This window comes from Rutilus rutilus, assembly GCF_951802725.1.
Source record: "Rutilus rutilus genome assembly, chromosome: 3".
NCBI classification, from domain to species: Eukaryota; Metazoa; Chordata; class Actinopteri; order Cypriniformes; family Leuciscidae; genus Rutilus; species Rutilus rutilus.
The window spans coordinates 29,645,367-29,654,436 of NC_140211.1; the positions used below are offsets into that span (position 1 = coordinate 29,645,367).

General features: G+C 38.2%; 1 long non-coding RNA gene across 1 annotated transcript; it reads left to right on the forward strand.

The window, feature by feature from the left end:
* The first annotated feature begins 5,753 nt into the window (after positions 1–5,753).
* On the forward strand, positions 5,754–6,791 carry LOC311287042. The gene is made up of 3 exons (XR_014626680.1): positions 5,754–5,865; positions 5,967–6,040; positions 6,701–6,791. It is a non-coding gene; the product is annotated as an uncharacterized lncRNA (long non-coding RNA).
* The last annotated feature ends 2,279 nt before the right edge of the window (positions 6,792–9,070 follow it).

Genomic DNA, 9,070 nt, shown 5'->3' on the forward strand with positions numbered 1-9,070 from the left:
CCAAGGAGCTGTTTCGTTTTATATGCTCCCAAGAAGAGTCAATTATAGCTCCATCATTGCTCAAAGAAAAAAAAATGTCATACTTTATGATGTTAGTTTTAATAAAAAAAGAATAAAAAAAAAAAAATCAAGGAAATTTCTCTGGCATTTCTTTCTTTTTGCTGTATCGAAAACGTACCGAACCGTGACACAAGTGTATCGTATTGAACCGAACCATGAATTTTGTGAACCGTTACACCCTACACTGTTTATTTTCTGGCCTTGAGTTGGACAATAAAGTTGAAATTTAATTTCAAATGGTTCTCAAGCAGAGAGAAGAGAAACATTTCTCATTCAAAGCACTGAAAGCAGTGATTTATGCTTTCTTTTTCAGGTTTGAAAATGCCATATCCAATACCCTGTACCATTCAATTTTATTTTATTTAATGACATTTATGTCAAAGATACAGGAGAGTGATAATACACACAAAGCAGCCAATGAAATCTGTTGTTCAATATCTGACTGCTTGAATTGCCTCATGACTGATGAAAATTTTGCCTTGTTGTGTGCAGTAGAATTCTGATGCATCGCAATGCATCGTAGAATCGAATTGAATCGAATCGTTACCTGGTGAATCGTAATCGAATCGAATCGTGAGGGCAGTGCCAATGCACACCCCTAATATTTGGCCCCGCCCACTGGTGCGTTAATGAGATGAGAAGAGATACAGGATCACTGGACTAAAAATGTTTGGAACATTTCACTGTGGATTCTTTGGTAAATCAGTCGCATTTCGGCGCATGCTTTGCAAACAGACTTTTACTGCAAGATATGGACCCGACAGTAATGTCACAAGTAACCGTGTTAATTATAATGCCCAATCAGTGATCAGTGATTTCTGATATGTAATGATTCATGTACAATCAGACATTCTTTGTCTCAAAGTCATGTATTACTGTTTATGCGTCAGAAGCTGGGTTTCCATCAAAACATGAAGCAAAACTTTTCAAAGTAAAAAAAAAAAGAAAAGAAAAAGTGATTTAGGTGCATTTCCATCAAGTTGTTTGAGTGGATAACAGTGGTATTGGTAACCTAGTAACCAACAGTAAATAAAACACCATCAGCGGAAACAGTATGTTGTTCGCAAATAAGTCGGTTCAATGAGCCGGCGCCGAGAGTCGGTTCCAGTCTGAGAGCCGTTTTCCCTTTCCCAAATGATCCGGTTCCCTAAAATGAGCCGGAATTCCCATCATGGGGAAACATACGATTAGTCACATGGGTTTAATGTTCGATAAGTCAGAATTTATTCTGAAAATGTGTTTCCATCTCCCATTATTCACATGAACTCTTTTTCACACAAGTCAAAAACCACCTCAGGCATGCATAAAAACTTTTTTCTCTCGAAATTTGGCGTTTCCATCACTCGTTTCTGATACAATTCTTCAAAATGCGCATAAAAACAGGGTGACGGAAACAGCAAGGTAATCAAGCCAGTGACTAAACGATCAACTTCATACTGTTTCTCTTAGTATCATGAAAATAATCTGTTATTTCAATTGTGATTAAATTATATACAGAAAGCGATTTGAACTCTCCCTTTATAATCGCTGGAGCTGTCAATCAGCGTTCAAATCAGAGGGCTAAAATCAGGGTAGAAAGTGGCCTTATATTAGTCTGGCTATCACCAGACCAAGCTCAATCTTTTAAGATTGAACATTAGTCTGGGGAGTCTGCTCTGTATGTTCTACTGCACAAGAGGCGTGATCAATGGGCATAGTTCAAATGACTCTGTACGCAACTGGATAGTCCTTCAACCAATCAGAGCAACGATCCAGGTGACGTACTTTGCAGCGAAAACTCCAGGCAGGAAACGTGTCAACAAACGTGTTGGTTTGGAGCATTGATCAGCGGTTTGCAGAAGCAGCAATCGAGCGATTTTTGCAGGTTGTGCAAAAAAAAAACATGAGAGTGAGTGGTATTTACACCCACTCGAGCGATTTGTTTGCTAAACTAAAGAAGCCATTGAAAATCGTCGAGAGGTTAAAAGGAATTGGATTGGATTAAACCCGCCAATAGCGCGGCAGGTGGATAAGCCAGTTTGTGATAGGTCCCCGCAAATTTGTAACGGAAGCAGGATAGAAGAACGTACAGGTTTCCAGGCTGAGCTGCAGGGCGAAATCAAATCGCCGGCAGATCGTGCTGGGTTTACCCAGTCTAGCCTTATATTGCTAAATTATGACAATTTTTTATGTAAAAATCATACTAACATTATAAGTGCACCTCAGGAAACTTTATTTTTAATTTTTTTTTATGTAGTTCATGACCCCTGTAATATGGCTGGTGTAAGGTTGAAGAAAAAAGTTTTTTTCCATACCAGTAATTCAGTGACTGTGAGATTTTGAGTTGGTGTGCAGGTTTCCTAATCACCCAGTCTCCTGTGAACAAAGCATCAGTATGACAAATAGACTCCTAATACAATGTAAGCAGTAAGCCATTAAATCAGTTGGCTAAGTGTGCATTATCTTCACAGTCTGGACCTGTAATGATTATCTATACTCTGATGAAAGCCATGCACCTTATATTGGAGTATTACTGGAATGCTTGATAGAACATTACAGAGTGACAGGCTGTGATTGCTTTGGTAGATTGATTAATGACATTCAACTCCAGGTAAAGCATTTTGCCATGTGCAAGCATGAAATACAAAATAAGCAAGGCTGATGAAGCGCAAAATGGATGTCAGAAAATTAAATCTCACCTGTGGTTTCTGTATGACTAAATTACAATATTGTCTGACTGTACACAAGATTTGTATTCTCTGAAATCATTTACAAGTTGCACATGCTCGGTCTATAGCCTAAAAACATGCTTTAAGACAGAGGAAAAACAACCTACAAAAGAACATTTGAACTAAACTAAAATACTGCTTAAAGAGGTCAAATAAGACATTTCTACAAGAAAACTTGCACTGTATAAAAGTATGAAGCAGTATTGGACTATTACAGTCAACTAAATCTCGACATGTACATACAAGCAAATTTTAAAATGACCTGTTCTGAACTGAAACTTATTCTGAACCGTTCTGAACGTAGTTTGTGGGATCCATTTACTTGTGCTGCTCTGAGTCTGACACAGGACAATGCCACACCCTAGTGGATAAAATGTGCAATTACAATTCATTTCTGTAATTTCAGAGACACATTTGAGAATATTGCCAAGATGTATCTGATTATCATCTGACAGTCATAAATACAGTAATAATTTTGTTTGGAAACATTAATAATTGTACTGTTTTTGAAAGCAGTCTCTTATGTTCATTAAGCCTGCATTTATTTGATTAAAAAATACAGAAAAAAAGAGTTTTTTGTATCAGCTATGCATTCCGTTAATTTTGTGAATTGGTAAGTTTCGTCAAGGTGTGAAGAAATATAGAGCTGCATATCATCAGCATAACAGTGAAAACGAATGCCATGCTTCCTAATGATATCTCCCAAGGGTAGCATGTACAGAGTGAACAGCAACGGTCCTAGTAATGAGCCTTGTGGTACGCCATACTGAACTTGTGATCGATAAGACATCTCTTCATTTACTGCTACAAACTGATAACGGTCAGATAAGTATGATTTAAACCATGCTAATGCAATTCCACTAATGCCGACATAATGTTTGAGTCTATTCAAAAGAATGTTGTGGTCGATAGTGTCAAATGCAGCACTAAGATCGAGTAACACTAATAGAGAGATACAACCACGATCGGATGATAAGAGCAAATCATTTGTGACTCTAATGAGAGTCTAATGTCTCAGTACTATGGTACAGTCTAAATCCTGATTGAAAATCCTCGCAGATATCATTTCTTTCTAAAAAGGAATATAGTTGTGAAGATACTGCCTTTTCTAGTATTTTTGACAGAAAAGGTAGATTCAAGATCGGCCTGTAATTGACTAATTCTGTAGGATCAAGTTGCGTTTTTTTAACAAGCGGTTTAATCATAGCCAGCTTAAAAGTGTTTGGTACGAATCCTAATGACAAAAATTATTTAATGTTATTAAGAAGAGGATCTATGACATCTGGAAGCATCTCTTTCAGTAGCTTAGTCGGTATAGGGTCTAACATACTTGTTGTCGATTTAGATGATTTAACGAGTTTAGAAAATTCTTCCTCTCCTATAGCAATGAATGAATACATTTTTCCTTAGGGAGACTACAATGCACTCCCTGATGCGATACTGTAGTAGACGGTTGCATAGTTATAATTTTCTCCCTGATATTATCAATCTTATAAGTGAAGAAGTTCATAAAGTCATTATTGCTGTGCTGCTTGGAAACTTCTGGGCATGAAGCTTTATTTTTCATTAGTTTAGCCACTGTTTCAAATAAATACCAAAAACTTTTCCAATTGTCTAAGAATTCTATATTATTTTGCGGACACCACTTAGACAGCCAGCCATTGAGTGAGGACAATCTACTAAGTATCTCATCACTCCGGCGAACAGGAAGGGGGCCAGAGCAAATTACCATGCCTGACATTGTACTTGCGAGTTCGCACACCTCTTTAACGTTAATTTGAGTGATCTCCGACTGGCGGAGTTGCACATCATTAGTGCCGACGTTAGGGTTGCTCATTTCGGTTAATTTTCCCGACCGACAACCGCGGCTCGTTATCCGATTATTAACCGTTAACTGATAAGAAAATATTTCACACTGTGGCTAATTCCCTAATTCACTTTTCAGAGATCATAATGTACTAATGATCTCTTAATTTCATGTTTTAATAGTATTTATACTGTAGATCTGGTTCTTAAAAAAAATTTTTGTTTCAAGGCCCCCCTTATCCGATATTTGAAGGTTTTCTTATTTAAGCTAATGTAGCCTCTGGTATGTCAATATAATGTACATTTTTTATGTTTTTTAAAAAAGTTCTAATTAAAGGTGCTCTAAGCGATCCCGGGAGACGTTACTTCTTGTTGACATTCGAATTGTTGTCAAACAAAACAGAAGCTAGCTAGACCCAGAGCCATAGAGAGAGAGAGTTGCGACAACTCCATTGACTACAATGGAACGCTTTTTTTACAGCAATGGCGGCTCGTAGAGCCTTTCAATAGTTCCCGGAAGTAACAGCAGCGCGGTAGAACAGACCGTTTGTGATGCAGTTTTAAAAGATAAGACGTTTAAAGAATAAGATTGTATATTATCAGATTATCTGAATCAAATAAACTTGTGTTTTAAAGCATGCTAGTTGATTCCGAAGCACTTCCTGGAACTATCTGAGGTCTACGCGAATCACGTGACAACTAAGAATTTTGAACTTCCGTTGTCGCAACTCTCTCTCTATATGGCTCTGGCTAGACCCTCCCTCCTCCTCATCCCGTCTCCTCCCTCCTCCCCTCCCTTCCGACATAAAGGAAAGTCAAAATAGTCACTACAAACAAAGTTAAGTTTTACTGATACTTCATTCAATGTGTAATGTCGCCAAGTTAGATAAATGCTTTTATATATTGCAGAACAGAATGCAGAAAAAGAGAAACATTATCTTAAAATCGTTTCACCACCTGATACAAGGACGCAATAATAGCAAGATAACGTTAGCTTCGCGTTTCCCAGTGTCGAGTGAGCATTAACAATTATTTGGCGGCGTAAACAAATTTAGTCAAAGTTGTCAATAGCCTATCAATGAACTTTCAAACACGTCAAACAGTGGATGAAAACAATCGTTCACACAAATTGTCGCCCTACTGTGAATTTGCTTGATCATTTACAATAGGGATCTTCGCCGTGACGTCACGACGCGCTCTGGTTGGCAGAAGAAAAGTAATGGCCGCTTGCTGCGCAGCGCAAACACAGAAGAAAAATGGTTGTATCGTGCTGTGTGATCGGCAAGATTGGGTACTGTACTGTGTGTATCATCTGTGTACATACCCTTATATATTAAGGGCAAATTATTGTATTTTAATACATTTTTACGTGTCAACCAATGTTATATACAGGGCCTGAAGTTAACTTTTTTGACCACCAGCCACTGTGACTTTTTACCAGACAGTTTTTTTTGGCCTCATAAAAGGTGAAAAAAGGAATTGCACAAACATTTCTTCTTTAACTTGTAAGAATACACATTTAAGTTCTGTCAATTTATTAACGAGATCCATACAAGTAATAATAACTCTTAGAATACAGATATAGACCTAGTGCAGCTCGCATGTAAACAAATCACACGCAGCTGTGTTGATGGCTGGGAAGCTGTTAGTTACAGCGTTCAGGAACCGTTAAGCAGAACTAAATTAATATTGTTATTACTGGTAAAGTGACCGGGTAGGCTACCGGACATTTTCTCACCGGTTCCCAACACCTGTGCAACTGTCATTGTACTGTAGTTTATGTCAGCGTTGCATTATCGCATCTCATCTCACCAACAGTTTAATACTTAACTCACACATTCAAACGCAGTCAGAGAAGGGCCTCATCTTGCTCTCCGATCACATATACGTTCCGAAACACTCAAACTGCGCTGCTTTCACAGATGCTTTCTTTACTAATGTGCCGCCACATTTTTTAGCTGTAAATCCAACGAATTTGCTGACTTCGTTAGTCAAAGAACAACAAAAAATTCTCACTCAGGTGATATGGATCAGGCAGAGAACATGAACCCTGGTTATAAAAGCTTAATTATATCTCTTTTTAGCTTCTTCGGACAAAGAATTAACATTATGCTGACAAAACACAGGTAGACTGCTGCGACTTGTTGGTTCTTTCTGCCAACCAGTTCGCGGCCACGCCCATATCGTGACGTCACATTTGACTCCGGCGAACATCCCTATAGAGATTGATCGCTGCTAGAAACATACATGTTGTATTCACCAAAGTTAACGCTGACTGCATAGTTCTAGCTAATTACATCCTTGTGTTCGTTTGGCGAACATGAACGTCAGTTTAGAAAGAAAAATGAATTTACCTGTTCTGCAAAAACAGAGCAACTATGTCGGATTGGAAGCCCTTCTGCCGGCGGAGTTCTCGCCACCTTTCGAAGGTTTTTCCGATGTAAATTCGGGACTTCACGCGTTCCTTATCCTTGTCCCTCTTCTTTGCAATTTGTTCATCGGAACGTCGTCTCTTTGGTCGTGTGTCGGCCATAATTCAAACTTCCCTCTTCATGCTTCTCTGTTCTCTCTCCTCCACACACCCCCTTCACGTGCACGCGCACTAACCCTCCAAACCCCACCCTCCACTTCTTGTCGGTTATTGGCTGAAACACTGTTTATTATGTTTCGTGGTGCGGGTGAGCCCAGTTTGTTTTTGTTGCCGTTTGTGGAGCCTGTGGTGTCTAGAGAGACCGCGTTTTTTTACAGTGTGTTCAGGGGACAGGCAGCTAGCGGATCGTGAGGAGATGTTTGCTGTATGTGACAAAAAATGTTTTGCCCTAAAAAACGCGTCGCATCACTTAGAGCACCTTTAACCCTTGTAATTAATTATACAATTACAGTTTTTCATAATGAATTGCTAAGACACATTTCTTGAAACCTTCACCCATTTCCTCAAAATTTTAAACACAAAACTAAATTTTCAAACTACTTCCCAGTTCCCAATAATATAGTAGTCGAAAAACAGTATGTGACAAAGAAGTACGTCCGAATTCACAGTCCTCATTAAAGAGTACACAAAAAGTACCCGGATAATAGTGTTGTCACGATACCAAAATTATTGTTTCGATACCGATACCAAGTCAAGTATTGCGATTTCGATACTTTTTCGATACTTTTCCTGAAAAGGGAGAAACACTCTCAAATATCATTGCTGTGCTTTATTTTAAAACCGGGACAACATTCTAATCATATAACACACTAATAAATGAACACATGAACAGCAGATATATTAAACATTTGAACAAAATATGAAATATCAAAATATAAAAAATAAATTAGAGCAATGACATTCAAGGTAAAAATAAATAAATAAATTTAGCAGCATTATCTCATTTATCATAAGAAACATAAGAGTTACCAGTAATAACTTTATCTTGATTCTGAACTTTGAATAAAAATATGAACAGCGATTATATTAAACAATGTTTAATATTGGTAACATATGATAAGCCTCATTGGTGATATATTTGACATATGGGGAGAGAGTTGTGGAAGGCCTATACTTCATGTTAAACATAAATATATAGCAGCAAAGACAACGTCGGCAGTGTTGATGCACTTGACGGCAAAATAGGCTACAGAATATTTCGTTCTGTATTGAGAGGTGCAATATTTGAAAATCAATAATATATTTTTTAATTACATTTATATTGTATTTATGTCAAAACCTAGAGACTTTCAAACATCAAAATGTAATTTATTAATATGTATTCGAGTCAAAATGACATAGAAACATCTTTCCCTATTTTGCCTGGAAACGCTTGCGTGTCGCGTGAAAAATAGGCGTCGGTTCTATTTCTGGCATGCATGGGTTTTCCGCGCGTCTCGAGCTGCGCCTGAGACGCGTGTGTCACGCAGGCAGTTAGTTTATTTCGCAGGCCGAAATAAAAATGGACACGCCACGCAGCCAGTGTGTCGCCGGCCTTACAAATCTGGAACGCGGTCATTCTTAGAAGTATCGATACTAATACATTTAGGAATCGTGACGTTTTTAATTTCCGATTTACTTTTGAAGTATCGGTGCACCGTGCAACAGAGCAAGGTAGGCAAAGTACTTCCATATGTCACTCCTCGCGTCATCTTTTTCTACGATGTGGACCACTTGTGATCGCACATGCAGCCATCTCGCTGTAGTGTTTTGTCACATGACACTGACAGCGGCAGGTTCTCTGCTGCGTGCTTCAGGAAAAAAAACAGACGTCCAGATAGGGAGGCGGTTTTTTTTTTTTTTTTTTTTTTTTTTTAAAGTATCGATACTGATAAATTTAGGTATCGTGACGTTTTTAATTTCCGAGTATCGCGATACTTTTGAAGTATCGGTACACCGTGCAACTACCGGATAATTTCCGATTTCGGACACAACCATACTCTTCCTCTCAGATTGTCTATTCATTGTTTGTGTCAACATTCAATGCACCTGTGCACTCTGAACTTGCTAATATTTTGTACAGTTG